This window comes from Lissotriton vulgaris, chromosome 5 (genome assembly GCF_964263255.1).
Source record: "Lissotriton vulgaris chromosome 5, aLisVul1.2, whole genome shotgun sequence".
Lineage (NCBI taxonomy): Eukaryota > Metazoa > Chordata > Amphibia > Caudata > Salamandridae > Lissotriton > Lissotriton vulgaris.
Window position 1 is genome coordinate 1849617392 of NC_141693.1, and position 23166 is coordinate 1849640557.

The following is a 23166-nucleotide window of genomic DNA, read 5'->3' on the forward strand; positions in this document are numbered from 1 at the left end:
CATCGAAGCGCGGCATGGGGTGCTTGGAAACAACAAAAATATGAAAGCGAATAAAAAGTTACAAAAAAAAAATACTGCCCACTTGGTGCCGCATACAAAGCAACGACGCGGCCGCCACTGTAGCGTGCTGAGCCATAAAAAAAATTCAAGTGTTAGGAGAGAGCGTGTCCACAGCAGGCATATGAAAACAATCTAAACAAACTAATGCTTGGAGGCTGTAATTAAAGCCTACTGAGTAACAACACATGTAAGAGGGCCAGTCTTTATGGGAGGCTACAAGATGACACAAGGCAGTACTAAGGAGGGACTACTAAGGCTATTGACTAATGAAGAAACAGAGTTTACTAGGGACAATGGCACAATCCAGTGAAGAGTAGGGGGACGAGCTTCAAGTCCATACCTGAATACAGCATGCATCGCAGGGCAGCACAGGCTCAAGTGAATGAATACAAATTTCATGGAAGGAATTCAAGGGGTTGCTGCAGGCACAGGAGGGTTACAACCCAGACGGTGAATCCCAGTATCTGAGTTGATGAAGTTGAGGACTTCAGCTGCCTTTGAATAGGGGGATCCTTGCCCTCTTCTAAAATCAATTCTGGGAATTCTGTATGTGTAAAAAAAAAAACTATCTTTTTACTTCAGTGGAGTAACAGTCCAGCATTTCAAGGGGTAATGACTTCAGACATTCTGCCACTGTTTGCTTTCTTTTGCTCAAGTGAGAAATGTAATATTTTAAGCAAAACGTGTAACACAAGAAAGTGCATTGGAATATTAAATGTAAAATGTACCAGCTGGAACAACGAGTCTAGTTGAAAGAATTATCACATTAATAACTAAACATGAAACGACTGCATTCTTCCTAATTATCATTTAAGTGGCACCTATGTGTTCTTTGATAATACATAAACCTCTGTGAAGACCCCCGCTCCAAAATATCAGATAATTCATGAGAGGCAAATACGTCTGCCTCATATAATAACGAAGAATTAATCATTCTATCCCCAAAATGAACCGCTTCCTGTGATTTTGTCCAGATTATTCCTTTAAAATCTCATCGCTGTTTATTTTGCAGTATTGTCTCTGAGGTCAGTGCAGTATCACATCAAAGCATAGGAAACAGGTTATGCCAATGACAAATTAAGGTGCCCGCAACAATTTACAGAACTTGCCCCCAGTTTGAGGCAATCTGGCTCCACAAAGTAAACACGATACATAGCACTTCCTGCAACACGACACTGTTCATTCATCTGCGAGCTCTGCTGAAGTGAAGATTTTCCCACCTTGAAAAAAATCACTTAAATCACACCTTCCACACTGGGGTGTCAGATACGTAAAGCGGTGACTCTTAAGACATTTCTGATGCAGCTGCGCTTTTGTACGAACTAAAAACGGGGGTTAAAATGTCCAAGGGACTGAATGAATCACTTGAAAGGTAATTTTTTCCCCGATTTTCAAAATGGTTATCGAAGTTCTCCAAAGAAGGGTATTACCTCATTTAGTGTTACTGTACACCTTTTGTTGAGTTTATGCTTATGAAATCAGCTTTTCGCAAGCATAAAAATTAATATTGCTTTGTTTAACGTTAAAAATACACGCCGCAAGCTCTGAACATACAAGAGAAGCAATACTTTAAAAAAGTTGAAAACAATTTTTTTTTGACGAATTGAAAAAATACATACTTCTCAGAGCAGTGACTTAACTCTGTACGTTCACAGGACAAGGAGCCTGAGGAGAAGTAAAACCTGTGTCAATGTGTTTCTTTCCGGGTGTGCAGTGTGCACCACAGACTATGTGTAGTTGAAGAGTCCACGGCGGCTGTTGATCTGCTGGATGAGGAAATGCTGGCAGGGCTGGGAGAGATGCTGGAGCTTCTCCAGAGGAGTGATCACCAGCAGTGCAGTCTGAGAGGGGGCGTGGAGGGCAAATGATGGCTGGGTTGGTGAAGGAAGCGCTGGCATCACCGCCTAAGCAGCAGCGATGGAACATGGCACGGGAGCAACCCCAGCGCCCGGCCTGCACCGCACTCCCAGACACTTGCAAAGTCAGTCTGGCTGGTGCCCCAGGGAGCACCTGAATGTTATGGTGCATATTCCCTAGCAGATACCCCGGGGGCACATTAATGTTGAGACATGTGCACCTATAAACTGAGGGTTGGAGGGTTGTGCAACACGGAGGTACAAGCATTTGCAATACTATAGATCTCGCATGTTCGTGGCATGTGGGCTGCTAAATTCATATCTAGTGCATAGATCGCCGCCTAGTGTTGGGTCCGGATGATTGCACCTTGTTGTCCTGGAAGAGTCTTCAAAGTATCACGAGATAGGTGGCTCCTCCCCTGGACTACAGTGCGCATGGGCATCGACTCCATCCCCAGATTGTTTTTTCCGCCATTGGGTTCGGATGTGATTTCGACGTCTCCTGTTCGGAATCGATAAAACAACTTCTTAAAGGCCAAAAGGCTTTCCTTACTTCGTCGGTATTGTTCGCGTTCGGTCTCGAGTATACTCCGGCTCGTCGAGTCGGATATCGGAGGAGTCGGGTGACTCTTCGGTCATCGAGGCCCTGTCGACGCACCAAGACCCTGACGATTCTACGATGGAACGGAGTCCGTTCAAGTCCTGCCCCGTGTGTGGTTCGAAGTACCCACACAGTACCCACACATCGACGTGCACCCTGTGTGCAACAAGTGCCTAACGCCGGACCACGACGAGGCCAGCTGTATGGCCTGTTCAAGATTTCGATCAAAGAAGACGACCAAGCTTCGGCGCGTGGCGCGCCTCGAGGCCCAGTGATCGGCCCCGGCACCAGTGGACATCTTCGACAGCCCCGACGCAGGCGAGCAAGAACTTCACCTGCAGATTTCACCTACATCGGCGGAGGTCGAGGCTGACTACGGAGAGGACCAAGACCTCGAGGAAGACGTCGAGGAGGTAGGGGACGACTAAGAACCTTTTGGGGCCGTGGAAGATAGCTCGGAGGATGAGCTATGCCCCGTACAAACTATTACAAAGGCTCAGGTCACAGGATCGCCACAAGGCCTTACCCACGACCCTACACCTCGCTCCTCAGCCCCGCCTCCTGGCCCGGCTATGGACACCTCTTCGGAGCCGCCATTGCCTAAATCGAAACCGAAAGTGAAACCTTCGGGATCGACCAAATCAAAGATGGCCGACGCAGCGCCGAACCCGAAGACACCATTGACGGCGTCGTCGTCTGAGCCCTCGAAGCCGAAGAAGGCTGTCGAACAGGCTCTGGTGCCTAAGGTGGTCAAAGAGCCAAACTCGAAAGCAGTCGCCCAGCACTCGAGTAAGGTGGTCGAGTCGAAGTCGGCCGTCTACTGTTAAGCCTACCGCATCTACAGGCAAACAGGCCGTCGAGGCCAAATCGGCAAAGGGCACCGAGCCAAAGTCTGGAGCCACAACGCCAAAGGGAAAGTCTGCCGATCCGAAGCCATCGGCATCGACGCATGGGGCCGTGGATGGTGGCGGACGCGCAGTTGTTGAGAGTACGTCTGCGCCTCCAGCAAAGAACATGGATTCATCAATGCTCCAGTCTTCCCCTGGGGGTGGATCGAGGTCCTCAGTCGGGTCGACGAGACCGTCCACTTCTTTTACCAAGCAAGTGGCAGACTCCCTCAAACGGATTCGGGAGAAAGAGTTGACGTCGGTGCCGAAGACACCCTCGGTACCTACTCCGGTAGCGGCACCGAAGAAGACCTCCATGCCGCTCCTCTTTACTCTACCACCCAAAGTGGTGCCAAAGGCCTTTGCACCACGGTCGGTGCCTAAGGACTCAGAAGGGGAAAGGTAAACTCAACTGAGTGGAAGTTTGAGTCGACAACCCTTATTAGAAGAGCAGTCGGAACAGTATATCGACGCCGACACGGGAAAATTAACGCTCTACAAGAGGAAGATTACTTCACAGCCTTTGGAGTCGTTTGTAATCCCTCTAAAAAGAAAAGGCCAGCGCCAGAGACGCCAGAACTTGTTGAGCACATTCCTCCGCATCCTGGGAGAAGCCCATCGCCTTCACCCACTTGCTCAGATGGAGATCTGGGTGAACAGGACGAGGAGTATACTTTTCCCGAAAACACAGACCCTGATGAGCAACAGGACTCGTGGTTAGCCTCAGGTGATCAGGGGGACCAACAAGCTGTCCATGACCCACAAGCTTTTGGCGCAAAGCCTTCTCCTACAGAAGATTCTGCGGCGTTCAATGCCTTAATTGAAAGGGCGGCTACAAACCATAAGGTGGAAATGCATGCTGACCCTGTGGACGTTGACTTTTTATTTGACACTTTCTCTGCTGCCGAGAAGACTGTAAAAACACTTCCAATGCTTAAGGGTGTTCTTAAGCATGCCACAGACATTTTCAAGGAAACTACAAGGGCACAGGTTGTAAACCCTAGAATAGAGACAAAATACAGACCGGCACCTGGGGACCCAACTTACATAAGGGGCCAGTTGCCTCTGGACTCTTTGGTGGTCTCTAATGCTCGCAAGAGGGCGAACTCACAGACGACGGGTGAAGCTCCTCCCCCGGACAAAGAGTCTAAAGTGCTGGAGGCATCGGGGAAAAGGGTGGCAGCGCAGGCAGCCAACATCTGGCGCATATCCAACGCACAAGCTCTGTTAGCCAGATACGACAGGGCACACTATGACACCTTAGAGCAGCTTTTACAACACCTTCCAGACGAGTTTAAGGAAGGAGCTGAGATGCTTATCCAGGAAGGCAAGCTCATCTCCAACGCTGCGATTAGATGTGCGCTCGACGTTGCGGATACGGCAGCAAGAGCGATAAATACTAGTGTGATGTTGCGTAGCCATGCCTGACGCCGTATCTCAGGGTTCAAGCCAGAGATACGGACTACTATCCTCAACCAGCCCGTTAATCCAGACAGACTATTTGGCCCTGAGGTGGACTCCACCCTCGAAAAAATTAAAAAAGATACTGAGACGGCTAATTCCATGTATGCACTTCAGTCTCAGCAATACAGAGGGAGCTCTTTTCGTCGCTCAGGCACTCGGTGTGTTACCAGAGGACACTTGGCACAACAGGCGCAATTCAGTAAAAGTGGGGCACAGTCCTCGTACCCCAAACAGGGTAGAGGAGGTTACAGAGGAAACAACGCCAAGGGCAGGGGCAGAGGCAACAACAGTTCCCGTTCCTCTGCTGCCAACAAACAGTGACTTCCTGTCACTGCCCCCCGACCATCCAACACCTGTCGGGGGGGAGACTCCAACAGTTCCTGCCAGTCTGGAAGTCCATCACCACAGACAGGTGGGTAAGGAAACTTATCCAGTTCGGCTATTGTTTGGAGTTAACGTCCACTCCAGCCAACATACCCCCAAGACAACGTCCTATGTCGGCAGAGCACTTGCACTTATGCAGCAAGAGGTTCTTGTGATGCTGCAAAAAGGCGCAATAGAGCTCGTGCCACTGGAGGAACAAGGCACAGGGGTTTACTCCCTGTACTTCTTAATCCCAAAGAAGGACGGCTCACTCAGACCCATTCTGGACCTACGCCCCCTCAACCTGTATATTCTTTCAGACCACTTCCACATGTTAACTCTGCAGCAAGTTCTTCCACTGTTAAACCAGGGAGACTTCCTCGCAACCTTGGACCTCAAGGATGCTTATTTTCACGTACCACTCCATCCATCCCACAAAAAATACCTCCGGTTCACCATTCTAAACAGGCATTACCAGTTCAGGGTCCTACCCTTCGGAGTGACCACTGCTCCCAGAGTGTTCACAAAGTGTCTGGCAACGGTAGCGGCGCACCTCAGGAGACAGAACATACATGTCTACCCTTACCTGGACGACTGGCTCGTTCAAGCCAAGTCGGCACAGCAGTGCGCCACAGACATGTCTCGCACCATTCACCTTCTTCACAGTCTGGGGTTTTCGCTAAACTATCCAAAGTCGCACCTTCAGCCAGCCCATGTGCGGCAGTATTTGGGCGCGACGATAAATACTCTGGCTGCTACAGCTTAGCCGAACCCAGCGAGGATCAACAACATCCAGTCGCTGATACAGAGGTTCAGACCGCAGCACTCACTCCCTGCGAGAGTGTTTATGCAGTTGATGGGCATGATGGCCTCCTGCATCTTCATAGTCCCACACGCCAGGTTGCATATGCGTCCGCTCCAGGAATGCTTGGCACGCCAGTGGACTCAGGCTCAAGGGCAGTTGAAAGACCTAGTGTTGGTGACTGGTCGGGCATACAACTCTCTGCATTGGTGGACTCCACACAACCTTTGCAAGGGCCGACCGTTCCAGGAGCCTGTGCCACAAATTATCCTGACGGACGCATCTCTCCAGGGTTGGGGAGCGCATGTCCTCCACTACACAGTGCAGGGGCTATGGTCGACACAGCAGAAGAAGATGCACATCAACTACTTAGAACTGATGGCAATCTTCATGGCACTGAAGTCCTTCAAAGTACATCTGTGCAACAAGGTCGTGTTGATACGGACGGACAACATGACTGCAATGTACTATATCCAAAAGCAGGGGGGCACACACTCTCCACAGTTCTCATCTGGCTCAGGGCATGTGGAAGTGGGCCATTCAGAGGAACATCTTCCTCATGGCAGTACACCTCCTGGGCGTGGACAATCAGATGGCGGATCTGCTCAGCAGGTACAGCCACCAAATGCACGAGTGGGAGTTACATCCATCAGTACTCCACCCGTACTTCCAGCAGTGGGGTCATCCAGAGATAGACCTGTTTGCCACAAGGTAGAACGCAAAATGCCCAAGCTTCGCCGCCAGGTTCCCACACCCACAGTCGCAGGGCAATGCGATATGGATTAACTGGTCTGGCAAATTTGCGTACGTTTTTCCCCCAGCACCTCTCATACCGCTGGTGGCACGAAAGCTGCTGCAACACTCGATGACTCTCATCCTGGTTGCTCAAACGTGGGCACGCCAGCCATGGTACACCATGTTTCTGGAACTCTCCGTGGTACCGCATCAAAGGCTGCGCCTCACACCTAGGCTCTTGACGCAGAACCATGGAGACATTCAGCACCCAGATCCGCAACAGCTTAACCTGGCGATCTGGCTCCTGAGGTCTTAGAGTTTGGCTACCTTGATTTGCCCCCGGAATGCATGGACATCATCCGGGAGGCAAGAAGGCCCACTACCAGAGCTTGCTATGCAGCAAAATGGAAGCGGTTTGTCATTTACTGTACAGAACATCATATCAACCCGCTGGATGCATCCATTCCTAATATCATCTGCTATTTGTTACATCTTTACAAATGTAATCTGGCGTATGCTTCCATTCGGATACACTTATCCGCCATCGCGGCTTATCTCCAAAACAGGCAGCACCTCTCGGTTTTCAGGGTGCCTGCCATCAAAGCATTCCTAGAAGGGCTGAAACGAGTCATCCCCCCCCCCCCAGGACCCCACCGGCTCCTGTGTGGAACCTCAATGTGGTCCTCACCAGATTGATGGGACCACCGTTTGAGCCTCTACACTCCTGTGAGATTCAGTTCTTGACATGGAAAGTGGCTTTTCTAATTGCCATCACGTCTCTACGACGTGTTAGTGCGCTACAAGCACTCACAATACAAGAGCCATTTATTCAAATTCATCCTAACAGGGTAGTGCTGCGCACTAACCCTAAGTTTCTTCCTAAGGTGGTGTCGCAGTTTCATGTCAATCAAACCATTGAACTACCCACATTCTTTCAGAACCCTGAAACAGTAGCAGAAAGAATGCTCCACACGCTTAATGTCAAACGAGCATTACTGTACTACATTGACGGGACCAAAAGCTTTAGGAAGACACAACAGCTATTTGTTGCCTTCTCAGCCCAGCACAAAGGCAACCCCATTTCCAAGGCAGGAATAGCCAGGTGGATCGTTAAGTGTATTCAGATTTGCTACCACAAGGCTAAGCGCACTTTAACGGTCCCCCGCAGGGCCCACTCCACACGCAAGTTAGGGGCCTCCATGGCTTTCCTAGGTAATATTCCTTTGGAGGATATTTGTAGAGCAGCCACGTGGGTTACACCACATACCTTTACTAAACATTATTGTGTAGATGTGCATTCCAAACAGCAGGCAGCTGTAGGTCAGGCTGTTCTTAAATCTCTTTTTTGGACTTCTGCAGCTGGCACGGGCGGCCGCCGTTAATGGAGGGACTGCTATGTATTCTATGCACTAGATATGAATTTAGCAGCCCACATGCCTCGAACTGAATATGCTACTTACCAGTATGCATCTGTTCTTGGCATGTTGGGCTGCTAACATTCATATCGCCCGCCCTCCTCCCCGGCGCCCGTAGCGGCTGCAGGTAATTTCTTGCATTCAATCATTAGCATGGACATCATTTACACTATTTCACTCCATCTCTAAACAATGGCTAAAAACAATCTGGGGATGGAGTCGATGCCCATGCGCACTGTAGTCCTGGGGAGGAGCCACCTATCTCGTGATACTTCGAAGACTCTTCCAGGACAACAAGGTGCAATCATCCGGACCCAACACTAGGTGGCGATCTATGCACTAGATATGAATGTTAGCAGCCCTACATGCCAAGAACAGATGCATACTGGTAAGTAGCATATTCATTACTCCAGTTTAAGCTATTGGCATTCCAAATGACAATGTGTAATATTTAGGTTATAAAAACCAAAACATAAATAAAAGGCATTTTTATTTACAATACCAATAGCTCCAACTCGCGTAAATGCGAGACCTATTGCATTACAAACGGTTGGCATCACTGGCTCCTGGCGGGCGGGCGTGAGGGGTAGAAGGCAATGGGAGGGAGGGCGGGGGTAAAGAATGCACGAAAAATGGAAGGCAGGGCAGTAAGAGAAACTGGATATAGAAAATAGTTCTTTAAGACTAAATAACGGGTAATGTGTAACAACCGAAGTAAAGGGCCAGGTGCCATGGGAGGTGACAAATGAAGAGGAGGCGGTAATAAGGAGGGACTAACAAACCTATTTACAAATCAGAAGCCAGAATTTAGGACCAACAATGACACAAGCCAATAGCACATATTGGGGGAAGAGTGGGCTGGGCTTCTATTCCCTACGCCACTACAAGTCTTGCAGAGCAGCGCATGTGCGCTGGCTCTAGGCTCGACCTAAAAAGTAATCCATAAGATGTCATTTTTCTCCTTTCATAAGTCATAACCAACATCAGTATTAAAAATGCACACTTGGTCTGTTGTGAATAATGTACTTGGCCAAGGTTTGTTTATACTGTATCATATTGTAAAGCTCTCTGGCCCTATAGTGGATTTAGTCCCCACTACAGAAAACTTATACTATACATGTCATACGTATAGTGCTTCATACAGCACTTTTCTGTTTTTAAGCTCTTCAAATACCAGGTGTAACTATTTCTCAATGTAATTGCATACCTATAAGACCTGTCTTTGTGGTTCTAGATCGAGAACCTTAATCACAATTTCATGAAAATCCCAAATCCACAGCAGAGGAATTTGATGAGAAGAAAAATGTCCTCTACATCGGACAGCAAAGAAGTAGCTTGGCAGCGACATTCTTCATATTGTTTGATTCCACGGGCAGTAGGCAAGAAAGCGCCAAGTGAAGAGACTTTCAGCAGTATACTCTAGACTAGAGAAACTTGCAGTATTAACCGGAGTTTTGAGCGCCGTTTGATTGAGAGGGTCTTATGTATAGTATTGCAAGAGGAGCTATACTGTATTGGCATCAACAGGTTGAGGCCTTACAGGTAGACGTTCTGCCCTGGAAAGTAATGCAAGGACGTAGGGTGGTTTTAAAGTAATGGGTTTACGCCACGTCGAGGTGTATATTTAGTAGTGCAAGGACGTGGTTAGTGGTGATGCTGTAGCATTGCTTTGCTCGTCTTACTCCCTCCTGGCCATATAAGGACACATCATTATGCTCTGTCAATGTGCAACTTCCTCTATATCCGGCAACAGTTTCCCTTCTACGGTCACAGCTTGACTAATGTTTGCCTTGTTTTAATCGTTGCTTTCAGCTCACTGCAAACTTGTGTAGAAATGTTTTGCTTCTTGTCTTCTTGGTAATTGATGTTTTCATAGTGTGTCACTACTGTCGTGTTTCTTTTTGATGCCCTCAAGGCTCACAAGTCCTTGCCATGGCTAAAGTCTTGCCCAACGGAATTAAAATATTTGTTGCGACTCCATCCGAAAGGTTGTGGAACAATACTATAAGATATTACTGTGCAAAATAAAGCGCCCAGGGGTTGGGAAGCTGGTCTCTGGCTCTTACGTACGAGGAGAGCATGTTTTCAGTAATCTTTCCTTTTGGATTCCTGGCAAGAATGCTTTTTTACCTGAGGACAGCGCACACTTTTGAAACTCCTGTGCACCACGCTGTGTATTTTTCTTAGGCAAACCAACCAAGTCAATACCATATTATGAAGACCTTTTTCGGAGGGACGTCTCCTACTGACTGAAAAATCCAGGTCACATCAATATGTAATAAGTTAGTTATCCTTGCAAGTATGGCAGGGTCGGATAGTTGGGAATATAAAAACATAATTTTAAATGTACTAATAGCAAATAGATATTTTATCAGTTTTTTAAGCAAATCATTCAATGAAAGCATGGGATAGGGTTTAAAAAAGATTGCTAACCATATACTAGTGTCAATTTCATGTACCAATCCGGTCTACTCTGTTCTTCACACAATTAGAGAGGACTCCTAAGGATTGCCGCTTGCTGTTTCCTATTTGAAGAGCTGGAGATATTCTTTTTGGTGTTTGATTAGAATCATTGCTTAAAACAATGCTTGATTTATTTAAAAAGGGTTCCAGGTGTGTGAGGAAGATGAAGCCCCATGGTAAAAGCTCATTTTCATTGCTTTAACCAGGCGCACCTTTAAAATGGTCTGCCAGGGGCAAACAGTGAAAATACACCCTATTACCATGAATGCGCTGCCCCCTGGGCGGTAGCAAACTTGTGCTGCACTGGGGTTATAGCGCATTGTTGTGAAAAACTGAGCAGCTTCTTTACAGCTGCTTCTAGGTTTCACTGCGCAGGTGGCAACCCACCTGCACTTTTGAAGAGTAGTAGACATCCCCTTGCTGGCGGGTGCAGTCAGTGACTGAACCCACCTGCAAGGAGACTGCGGGTCCATGCGACCCCCTTCACCCCTCCAGAGTGCTGGTGTCATTTAGATAGTGCACTCTCTGTGCGCCTCATGAGCTCTTCTTTCCCTCTGCGCCCACGTCTGTAATACGGTGCACGCGCAGAGACAAAGGAAGTCCCTCATTTCCATGGGTCATGCCCCCATGCAAATTGAGGGTAAGCTTCCTGCAGATACTATTGGTACTACAGAAGGGTCGCACAAGTGTCTGTGGCCCCTTCTGTAAAACGAAAGTGCCCCAGGAGCGCACAAAGCGTGCGCAAATGCCCTTTGCGCCCCGGGTACCTCATGTAATACGGCCCCTGATGTGTGAGGAAGATAAGCATAGCAGTTGTGCTCTTGCATGCTCATTTTCTCATTTGAGCATCTTTCCAACATAGTAAACCATTCTGCCAATAATTTGACAGAAAGAGAGGGAGCACTTCTCCAAGAAAGTTAGCTCTTTTTTCTAGTGGAGGCCACTTTTCACTCAGCTCTTCCAAACCATTTACTGTGCTCAACAAAAGGATAGGCTGAACTCTCTATCGTAGCCTCCGTATAGGATGCCTTACACTCCCTAACCCTTTGTTTTGCTTTAGATCTCGTGCAAATATTCAAAACATTACTCTGAGCTGGCGACTGTTTTCCTTGATCACCTTCATTCTCTTGGGGCCCTCAAACTATTTTAGCACTGCACTTCAGCTCACATGTAACTGCTTAGTCCATCGTTGATGGTATTTGTAGGAAATCTGCCTTTTCTGCATGATTGCCCGTATATTTTTGCCTTAGCTGGAACCCTATTTTTATTTGCTGATTGAAATCTGGGCATGTGTGAAACCTGCTAACCAGTAGAAAAGTACCTGTGCTCCCCCTTTTAACATGATTGAAATGGAATACTACTAATCTGTATGTTTAACATGCCATAAGTCACACGTATATGGTGTAATATGTACCCAGGGCTTTCAAGTGAAATGCCAATAGTTGACTGCAGCACTAATTGTGCCCTCTACGATAGTGGCATTGCAAACATGACTCCAGGCCACCATTGTAGCCCTACTGTAACAGTGGAAAGCATGCACCGAAGCTTGTCAAAATAAGCAACCTTTTGCCAGGTAAAAGGGGGGTGTGAGGTGGTCACCAGAAATCCGGATTAGAAGAGGAAGGCTTAGTTAGTTCTGGCAGCCCAACTCTACAAAGCAGCTTTCCTTACCAACAGCGACCACCTGTGCATACAATTTTGAATGCACTCGCACTTTTAGTAACAACCCCTAGCAAACCCCTGCTCAAGGACTCTGCCCCCTCCCCAGCCGCTCCGACGCAGCCACACTGGGACATAGATGGCCGCAATACCGCAATTTGTCACCTCATGGCACGGTCGCCCATTCACGTTCTCCTCAGGCTGCTCCATAATTGTATTTCTCTGTGACACTGGGGCATTTTACCCTGGTGTGGTGGCCTGTGCAAGGCCAAGGCCTAAGTGGGCTGCATTGCTGCGATGAGCAGCCTGTCTATTGTCTGTCAGGGCATGCAAACTACTGTTTAGTGACCGGCCTGTGACTGCTGCACCCAGGAGCATGTCTGGATGGCATCTGCTGCTGTCCGGGTAGCCACATCCAGCCACTATTCAGATTGTTGCCTGGGAATGCATACGGGCAGGTGCGGCTGCAGGGAATTTATCAACTAAAAGAGTGGCTTGTCTTGCTCTGCTGCACGTGCCCAGAGCAGAGCAGCCTGAGGAGAACCGCAGAACCGCCCCAACGCCTTCCCGGGTACCTATACCTTTTGCAGTGATATCTTACTGAGATACATACACATGAATATCTCTATTCTACTACTCTTACTAACTCCATTATCGCCCTCTGCGGGAAAACAATCTATCAATGGAGTCGATGCCCATGCGCACTATCACCGAAAAGGAGACTGGAAAAGACTTCTTTGAAGAAAAACGTCTGGACCCAACACTAGATGGCAGCTATGCAAAGCATATGAATCTACAGCTCTACATGCCAAAAACAGATGCATACTGGGTAAGTAGCATTTACCTTCGGTTCAAAAAAATCTAAGCCACAGGCTCGAACAACAAAAATTCATCATCTCCTGAGGGCCGTAGCAAAAACTGCTGTAGGATTAGAAAATACTCTTCACTATGATCATCTTGGACACCCCCTGGTCACAATGTGTACAGCAGCAATATTCATTCAGTGCAACCACACAAAGAGCAAAACCACTGTTTGTGGTGATTATTCAGGGAGTGCTTCATGTTGTCCGTGGCAAAAGCAAATTTACCAGGCTTGCCTGTGAGCAGTAACGGAGGCAAATGAATTTTGGGTTTGCACCTCCCACTCTAACTCCTAAATAGTGTCCTAACTCCAGAACACCTTACACTGCTAACTAGGTTATTTTCTATCTGTTCTATCTGTTCCTTTTGATATATAGTTCTCTTGTAGGGTATTTACGTGTACAGTTATAAGCACCTGAATAGTCCCGCCCACGTGCTGGGACCCTGGAGCACTTCCTTAGATATATCTTAAGTGTATATATTTCTCCTTTCTTCGGGAAGCCTGCAAAAACACTTGAGATAAAAAAAGACAATAATGTAGCCTAACTAACTAGTTTACACTGGCCATGACTTCATCTTGAAGTGAAAAAAAGATAGCAAACACAAGAAGATGGACAGAGCGCTGAAATTTTTCAGACACTCGCCCCCAGTCACAGATCTGGTTTGAATCCATTATCGTTCTTTTGATCAGTTCGCCACCCCAGTTCAGACACAGCTATATGCAAATCAGTCTTGAACCCTGTGCCTCATGGGAACGGTCCAGCTCGAACTGCCAAGCCATGTCTTCCCTGGAGCAGAAACAAGCATCCTGATAGCCAGCAAACTTATATTTTGCAATTTTTATGGAGTTTAATACACACAGAAAACTTCCATTCACAAAACTCCATTGTTCGAGGCATATGAGCTGCAGATCTCACACAGTGCATTCGATCGCCACCTGGTGTTTGGTTCGGATGATGGCATGTTGTCGTGTAGGTGACTCCTTCCTTGGACGATTGTGCGCATGGGCATCTATCCTTAGATTGTTTTTTTCCGCCACTGGGTTCGGATGTAACTTTTCCGCTCCTGTTCCAAAACTACTTTCTAAGTAGTTCGACGCGTGAAGAACTTACTTAAACTATACCGAACAACTTTCTACATCAATAACCATCGAGTCGACCTAGTTACCTCGACTCCAGTCAATGCAGGCCAATGGGCCTATCCACGCGGTGAGGCCTACAGCTCATTGAAAGGACGCTGTTCAAAAAATGCCCCCAGTGTGGAGCAAAGTTGCCGCGCAGTGACCATCACAGGGTATGAAACCTGTGCCTATCACCGGAACACGGCGAGTCTAGCTGTACAGCCTGCACATCCTTTCGATCCAAGAAGACGATTTGAGATCGGAGGGCCCGTCTGCACATCATGCAGAGATCAGCTCCTGAACCAGTCGACATCTTCGACGAGGGTCCTGATGTCCTGGAGGAAGATTCCGAAGATCTCCAAATTGTGTCTGAGGCAGACTACTCCGATGACGCCATACCTTCGGGTCAACGCGTGAGTACTACTGCCCCTGCCCCAACACCCAAATCGAAGGCAAAGGTCAACACTCTGCCTCCGGGGCCCAGTCGCGACCGAAAAACTACTTCAGAAGCCCCGCCTTTGAGCTCGGCTCCGAAGAAAACTCTAAAGCCTTCCAGTAGCTCAGGACCGAGCAAACGCATCTGCCGATACAACCAGCTCTCTCGGCACCATAACCGAAAGATGTCCCGGTTCCAAAACCCACTCCGAAACCGTAGACTCCGAAAGAAAAAACGGTCCCGAAAATAATAAAGCCTGTTTCCGACGCTTCCAAGCCGACAAAACAAGTTTCGGCTCCAAAGCCCAAATCTTCGGAACTGAAACCTACGCCAAAGGACTTTAACACAACTCCTAAGGCTAAGGACAAAGTGAAGCACCACCCACTATCGGAATCGAAAAAATCTGCGCCGAAACCAGTTTCTGATAAAGAACAGCTTTTTCAACCTGATCCTTCACAGAAAAATATATATATTGACCCAGAAACTGGACATGTCTCTGCTTTGCTACACAGGAAGAGGAAGTTAGATGCAGCACCTACACCTCACGTGCCTGTAAAAAAGGACTCCTCTACTTCACTTATACACCCTTCTTCTCCTATATCTCCCTCTCCTTCATATCCTCTTCATTCACCCCCTCATTTTTCACCACAACATAACCTCCTCATAATGATGTTAATGATCTTATAGGAGGAGGGGACGACCCAAATGATCCTTTTAACTACCCAGGCCAACCAGACTGGGAGTACCCAATCCAACCAGATGCACCAGATATTCCTGATCCACATACATATCCATCCAAACCATCTCCACCAGAAGATAACATTGGGTTTGGCCACTTAATCAATAGAGCTGCCTCGGTGCCTACTCTAACCAGGGAACACAAACTGCAACTCTGGGCATTAAGCTTGCCTCATCTCTACAACGGCCCCCCACAGACGCCGGGGATGCCTGGTTTCACCTTGGAGATACCCAGAAAGGGACCATCTCACAGGGAAAACCAGGACGGGTTCTCCAGCGTTCTTCAGCGCTTTACAAGTATACCCACATTTACATTTTACATTTACATTTATCATGAAGTCACAATGCATTCAGATGAGGCAGAAGATTTTTCATTAGACAATTTTGAACAATCACAAAGGTCAGTTCAAATATTACCAATGATTAAGGGTGTCATTAAACATGCACCAGACGTCTTTAAGGATCCTGTACGTGCTAGGATCATAAACCCCAGAATAGATAAGAAATATAGACCTGCTTCTACTGACCCGGCATATTTTAAGGGACCACTACCTTTGGATTCCCTAGTCGTTTCAAATGCTAGAAAACGAGCAAACTCCCAAACCTCAGGGGAAACCGCACCTCCTGACAAAGAGTCAAAGATGATAGACGCTTCAGACAAAATAGCCCAAGCCAGCAACACATGGCGCATAGCTAATACACAAGCCCTTCTTGCAAGATACAACAGGGCTCACTATGATCAGCTAGGAACATTATTACAGCATCTACCTGACCAATACAAGGCACAAGCAAATGAACTTATACAAGAGGGTAAGTTAATTTCTAATGCCTTAATGAAGTGCGTGCTTGATGCAGCAGACACCGCATCTAGGGCAATAAACACTAGTGTCCCCCTTAGACGCCACGCATGGCTACCTAGTTTGCACCTCTTGTTTAAATCCTGAGATGCATAGCCATGCGTGGCGTCTAAGGAGGACTCCAGGACAACTTACAGACCTGGTGTTGGCGGACAGCTGCACACATTGCTCTCTGCAGTGGTGGAACACCAAAATCTTATCCAGAGGGCAGCTGTTCCTCGAACCTGTTCCAGAGATAATACTGACAACCGACGCATCCAGCACAGGTTGGGGAGCCCATCTGCTCCACCACACAACTCTGTGAAGATGGACCACTCAACAAAAAGTGCTTCACATCAATCACCTAGAGCTGCTAGCAATATTCCTAGCACTGAAATCCTTCCAAGTACATGTACAGAACAAAGCTGTCTTGATCCGGACGGACAACATGACAGCCATGTACTACATTAAAAAACAAGGAGGCACACATTCCCTGCAGCTGTCCCAGCTCACACAGAACATTTGGAGATGGGCCATTCCACAAAAAATATATCTGCTTGCAAAACACCCTCCAGGAGTTCACAATCAGATAGCAGATCTGTTAAGTCGACAGACGCAACAGATTCACGAATGGAAACTAAATCTACAAGTTCTTCTACCATTCTTTCACAAGTGGGGTCATCCAGATATAGATCTCTTTGCAACACACGAAAACGCAAAATGCCCAACCTTCGCTGCCAGCTTTCCACACCCGCTGTCCAAGGGCAATGCAATATGGATGAACTGGTCAGGCAGATTTGCGTACGCTTTTCCGCCAATCCCACTAATACCACAAGTAGTACGCAAGCTGAGACAACAGTCTCTCAAAATAATCCTGGTAGCTCCCACATGGGCACGCCAACCATTGTGCACCACACTGCTAGAATTCTCTCTAGTTTCACACCCAAGACTGTGTACGACACCATCCATGCTAACGCAGAACCATGGAGACATCAGACATCCAGATTCAACTGAATCTGGCAATCTGGCTCCTGAAGTCTTAGTTTAGTTACCTTAACCTGCCACCAGACTGTATGAATATCATTAAAGAAGCCAGAAGACCTACTACTAGAGCTTGCTATGCTGCAAAATGGAAGAGATTTAACATTTACTCCCCTAATAATCAAATTGATCCTCTAGATGTTTCCATCCAGAATATCATCTGCTACTTCTCCATTTACAAAGATGTAATCTAGCATATTCATCTATACATTTACATCTTGCAGACATTGCAGCACATCTACAAAATAGACAACCTGTCATTATTTAGAGTACCTGCAATCAAAGCTTTTATGGAAGGATTAAAATGAATCATTCCTCCTAGGTTACCACCCTCTCCAGTGTGGAACCTAAACACTGTTCTTACCAGGCTCATGTGGCCCCCTTTTGAACCCTTTACATAAGTGTGAACTGCAATTCCTTACATGGAAAACAGCTGTTCGAGGCATGTGGGCTGCTGAATTCGTATCTGTGCATAGATCGCCACCTAGTGTTGGGTCCGGATGATTGCACCTTTTTGTCCTGGAAGAGTCTTCGAAGTATCACGAGATAGGTGACTCCTCCCCTGGACTACAATGTGCATGGGCATCTTCTCCATCCTCAGATTGTTTTTTTCCGCCAATTGGTTCGGATGTTATTTCCCATACTCCAACTTCCGAATCGAAACGTAACTTTTCTAAAGGCCTTAGACTTCGGTATTGTTCTCGCTCGGTACTTCTTGACTCGATCAAACTTTCCATCTCGACCCGGTCGTCGACGCGGGCCTTTGGGCCTTTTCGACGCCACGTGGGCCTGCTGTCGATGGAAAGGAGCCTGTTCAAAAGGTGCCCACGATGCCCCTCCAAGTTCCCGCATACTGACAAACACACAGTATGCAACAAGTGCCTATCACCAGACCACAAAGAAGAAACCTGCCCAGCCTGTGCCCAATTCCGTTAGAAGAAAACCATCCGGATTCGACGGGCCGCTAGGCACCCGAACCAGACAACATCTTCGATGATGAATAAGAACTTCCAGAAGCGGAAGAATTGGATCTAGAGATAGTCACCGTCGAGGACCAATCTGACTTCGATGATGAAATACCACCGGGGCAAACCAAGAGTGCACTGACCCAGACACCGATTACCCCGTTGACGAAGGCTCCGGTCGAGGCATCGCCTAAAGGCCTTAGCCAAGATACAGAAAATCATTCAGAAGCCCCGCCCTCCGGCTCGGCTCCGAAAACAAAGCCTTAGCCTTCAGAGACCCCAGGTCCGAGTAACGTTATCCCCAAGAAGGTTCTAGAACCCAAGAAGGTAGTCAACCCGAAGGGCGTCGAACCGAGGAAGGCCATACAGCCTAAGGGCGTCGACACGAAGGTCGTCGAGCCAAAGGGCGCCAAACCAAAGAAGGTCTTCGAGCCAAAGAATGCTGCTGAGCCGAAGGTCGCTGAACCAAAGAAAGCAGTTGACACAAACAAGGCTGCTGTGCCGAAGGGCGTTGTACCGAAGAAGGCTGTCGAGCCGAGAGTCGTCAAGCCGAAGTTGGTGGTCCAGTCAAAGAAGGTCACACCAAAGGTTATCGAGCCAAAGAAAGGCATCGAACCAAAGACAAGTGCTCCTAAAAAACCAGTCGATTAAAAAAAAAAAAAAAAAAAAAAAAAAAAAAAAAAGCCATCGACTCGACAAAGGACAGTCAACCTAAAAAAGCTGTCGAGCATAAAAAGCGTATCGAACCTGAAGATCCGGTCGATCCGCTATCAGTCGACCCGAACAAACAAGCCAAGCCGAAAAAGAGCAATAAGGCACAAGTCGTCAAACCAAGAAAGGTTGTCGACCCAAAGGCAACAATCGATCCAAAGAAGACTAAGCCAAAGAAGTCAACGACACAGCCACGGACAGTGGAAGAATAACTCTTCCATCCAGATCGAACTTCAGAGGAACAGACAAAATTGTACATAAACCCTGAGACTGGTAAAGTCACAATCCTACACAGGAAGAATAGACCATTGGACACGGACTCTCATTCCCCCATTCCTCTAAAGAAAAAATACTCTCCCTCTAGACCTTTTATTCATTTCTGTCCCACTATGCCTACTACGCCTTTTGCTCCTTACTCTCCTACACACTCGGATTACAATGAGGATAACACAGGTGAAGATCCTCAGGATGATTAGAACTATCCAGAGGATCCTAATCCACAAAATGACACATGGTAAGATCAAAATGATCCATATGACACACATCCCATCCCTGACAACTCCTCTTACCCAACAAAGCAGTCACCTACCGATGACACCATTGTCTTCAACCAGCTCATAGATAGGGCAGTGCAGTACCACAATGTAGACATGCACAATGACCCTATTGACGAAGACTTTCTGTTTTCTGTTTGACACATTCCTTACTTCAGAGAAAAATGTCAGAACACTTCCTATGTTAAAAGGGGTATTAAAACACGCACCAGATATATTTAAAGATACAGCTAGGGCACGTGTGATCCCAGGATTGAAAAGAAATATAGGGCAGACCCTACTTATATTAGAGGCCAGTTACCTTTAAACTCATTGGTAGTGGCTAATGCACGCAAAAGAGCCAACTCGCAGACAACCGGAGAAGCTCCACCTCCTGATAAATAGTCTAAAATACTTGAGGCCTCAGGTAAAAGGGTAGCATCACAAGCTTCCAATTCTTGGAGGATTGCGAACACACAAGCTCTACTGGCTCGTTACGACAGAGCACACTATGACCAGCTTGAAAGTGTAATGCAACACCTGCCTGAACCTTACAAAGCCCAAGCTAATGACCTCATACAAGAGGGAACATTTATTACAAACGCCTCCATTAAATGTGCGCTTGACGCAGCTGACACTGCAGCCAGGTCCATTAACACTAGCGTCTTACTACGAAGACATGCATGGCTACGTATCTCTTGCTTTAAGAACAAGGTGAAATCTATCGTTCTTAACCAACCAGTCAATCAAGACTTCCTTTTTGGACCTGCAGTCGATACCATTTTAGACCAAATGAAAGGATACAGAAACTGCAAAATCATGGGCGCATTGCAGTTTCAACAACACAGAGGTTCCTTTCGACGCTCCTCATACAGAGGAGCTAAACGAGGCAATACTTCACAAACCTAGTCTACATACAAAAGCAACACCCTGGGTTCCTTTAGCAAAAACTCCAACAGAGGAGGTTATAGGGGCAACAATAACAAGGGAAGAGGACGTGGAGACTATAACACCAGAGCCTCCACTGCCGCAAAACAGTAACTTCATCACACTACCTCCAGACCATCTAACACCGGTCGGAGGCAGAATCCCAAAATTCCTACCAATCTGGAATGCAATTACCACAGACAGGTGGGTGAGACAAATTATCCAGTATGGTTATTGCCTAGAACTTCTACTCCACCCAACACACCACCCAGACACCGTCCTATGTCCAAAGAACACATCACCCTGCTACAACAAGAGGTGAAATGCATGCGGGATAATGGGGCCATAGAGCCAGTCCCTTCCCAACACCAAGGGACAGGAGTATACTCGCTATACTTCCTTATTCCCAAAAAGGACGGGTCTCTCAGACCAATATTGGACCTCAGACCCCTAAATCAATACATACTGTGTGAGCACTTCCATATGATCACACTACAGCAAGTGCTCCAGTTGCTTGAGCAAGGTGACTTCCTAGCAACATTGGACCTCAAGGATGCATATTTTCACATACATATCCATCCAGCTCACAGGAAATATCTCAGGTTCACAATAGAAGGTCAACACTACCAATTCAAGGTTCTCCCCTTCCGGGTAACCACAGCTCCAAGAGTGTTTACAAAATGCTTAGCGACAGTAGCTGCACATCTCAGGAGGCAACACATTCACGTGTTTCCATACCTAGACGATTGGCTAATACAAGCAAAATCGCACAAACCGTGTGTAAGAGACGGGTCTCAAACACTTCAGCTGCTACACAGCCTAAGTTTTTCAATAAACTACCCAAAATCGCATCTACAACCATCCCACACTCATCAATATCTGGGAGCTACTATAGATACCTCAGTAGCAAAGGCATATCCAAACTCAGCGAGGATAGCCAACTTGCAGATGATCATTCGCAAATTTCAGCCACAACACTATTTGCCAGCTCGAGTCTTCATGCAGCTCATAGGCATGATGGCTTCCTGCATATTCATTGTCCCCCATGCCAGGCTTCAAATGTGTCCACTGCAAGAGTGCCTTGCAAGACATTGGAACCAAGCTCAAGGACTACTAAAAGACCTAGTGTTGGTACAGTCGCGTTTACAACTCTCTGCAGTGGTGGAACCCACAAAACCTTATCAAGGGGCGACTGTTCCAAGAGCAAGTTCCACAACTAGTACTAAAAGCGGACGCATCACTGACAGGTTGGGAGCCCACCTACTTCAATACACAGTCCAAGGGCTCCGGGCAATCAAACAAAAGGAACTGCATATCAACCAACTAGAGTTGCTAGCAATATTTCTAGCCCTAAAAGCATTCCAAAAATACTTGTACAACAAGACTGTGTTGATCTGGACGGACAACATGACAGCCATATACTATATCCAGAAACAGGGAGGAACACTCACTCCACACCTGTCCCACTTGGCACAGAGCATATGGAAGTGGGCAATTCCAAAAAACATCTTTCTCCTGGCAGAACATCTCCCAGGGAAGGACAATCAAGTAGCGGATCTGCTCAGCAGACACAGCCAACAACTACACGAATGGGAAATTCACCCCCAAGTTCTCCAGCCATTCTTCCACAAATGGGGGCACCCAGAGATAGACATGTTTGCCACAAAATAAATCTCAAAATGCCAGTACTTTGCGCCCAGGTTCCCCATCCGTTGTCACAGGGCAATGCGATATGGATGAACTGGTCAGGCAAATTTGCGTACGCTTTTCCCCCAACACCACTGATTTAGCTGGTGGCACGCAAACTACGGCAACAGTCACACAATGATCCTAGTTGCTCCCACATGGGCTAGACAGCCATGGTACACAACGTTCCTGGAGCTTTCAGTAGTTCCTCATCAAAGGCTGCGCCTTGCACCCCATCTTCTAACTCAGAACCATGGAGAAATCAGACACCCAGATCCCAATCAGATGAACCTAGCGATCTGGCTCCTGAAGTCTTAGAATTTGGATACCTTAACTTGCCTCCAGACTGCATGAATATCATTAAGGAGGCAAGGCGACCAACTACTAGAGCATGCTATGCAGCTAAATGGAAAAGATTTGTTATTTACTGCAACAATAACCAAATCAACCCATTTGATGCTTCCATTCAAAACATTATATGTTACCTATTGCATCTTCAAAGATGCAACCTAGCATACTCTTCTATAAGACTATACCTCGCTGCTATAGCAGCATATCTCCAAAACAGATAACACCTTTCACTGTTTCGAGTACCAGCAATCAAGGCTTTCATGGAGGGTCTCAAAAGGGTGATTCCTCAAACACCCACCTTCACCAGTCTGGAACCTAGATATAGTACTCACCAGACTTGTGGGACCTCCGTTCGAACCTCTACACTCATGCGAATTACAATTTCTAACATGGAAGGTGGCATTCTTGATTGCCATTACTTCACTGTGGCAGGGTAGGGGTTGGAGAAATAGGCCGGAGACTTGATCGTGGGATATAAGGCTTTATTTTTTATAAAGGACTTCTTTTTCTTTAACTGTCTCTCCCGAGTGGGGGCAGCCGGATCCGTGATGGCGTTTGAGTACAGGGGTTAATCTTCTTTGTAGGGTCTATTCTCCTGTGGCCTGTTTCTTCCAGACTTTCACGGCTGTCAAACAGTATACCCCAAAAAAATAGAA

General features: G+C 47.2%; 1 protein-coding gene across 1 annotated transcript in view; it reads left to right on the plus strand.

Annotated features, from left to right (window-relative positions):
- The window catches only part of LASP1 (LIM and SH3 protein 1), a 601479-nt gene that overhangs the window by 344618 nt on the left and 233695 nt on the right, over positions 1 to 23166 (plus strand). The gene's annotated exons all lie outside the window — the stretch shown is intronic.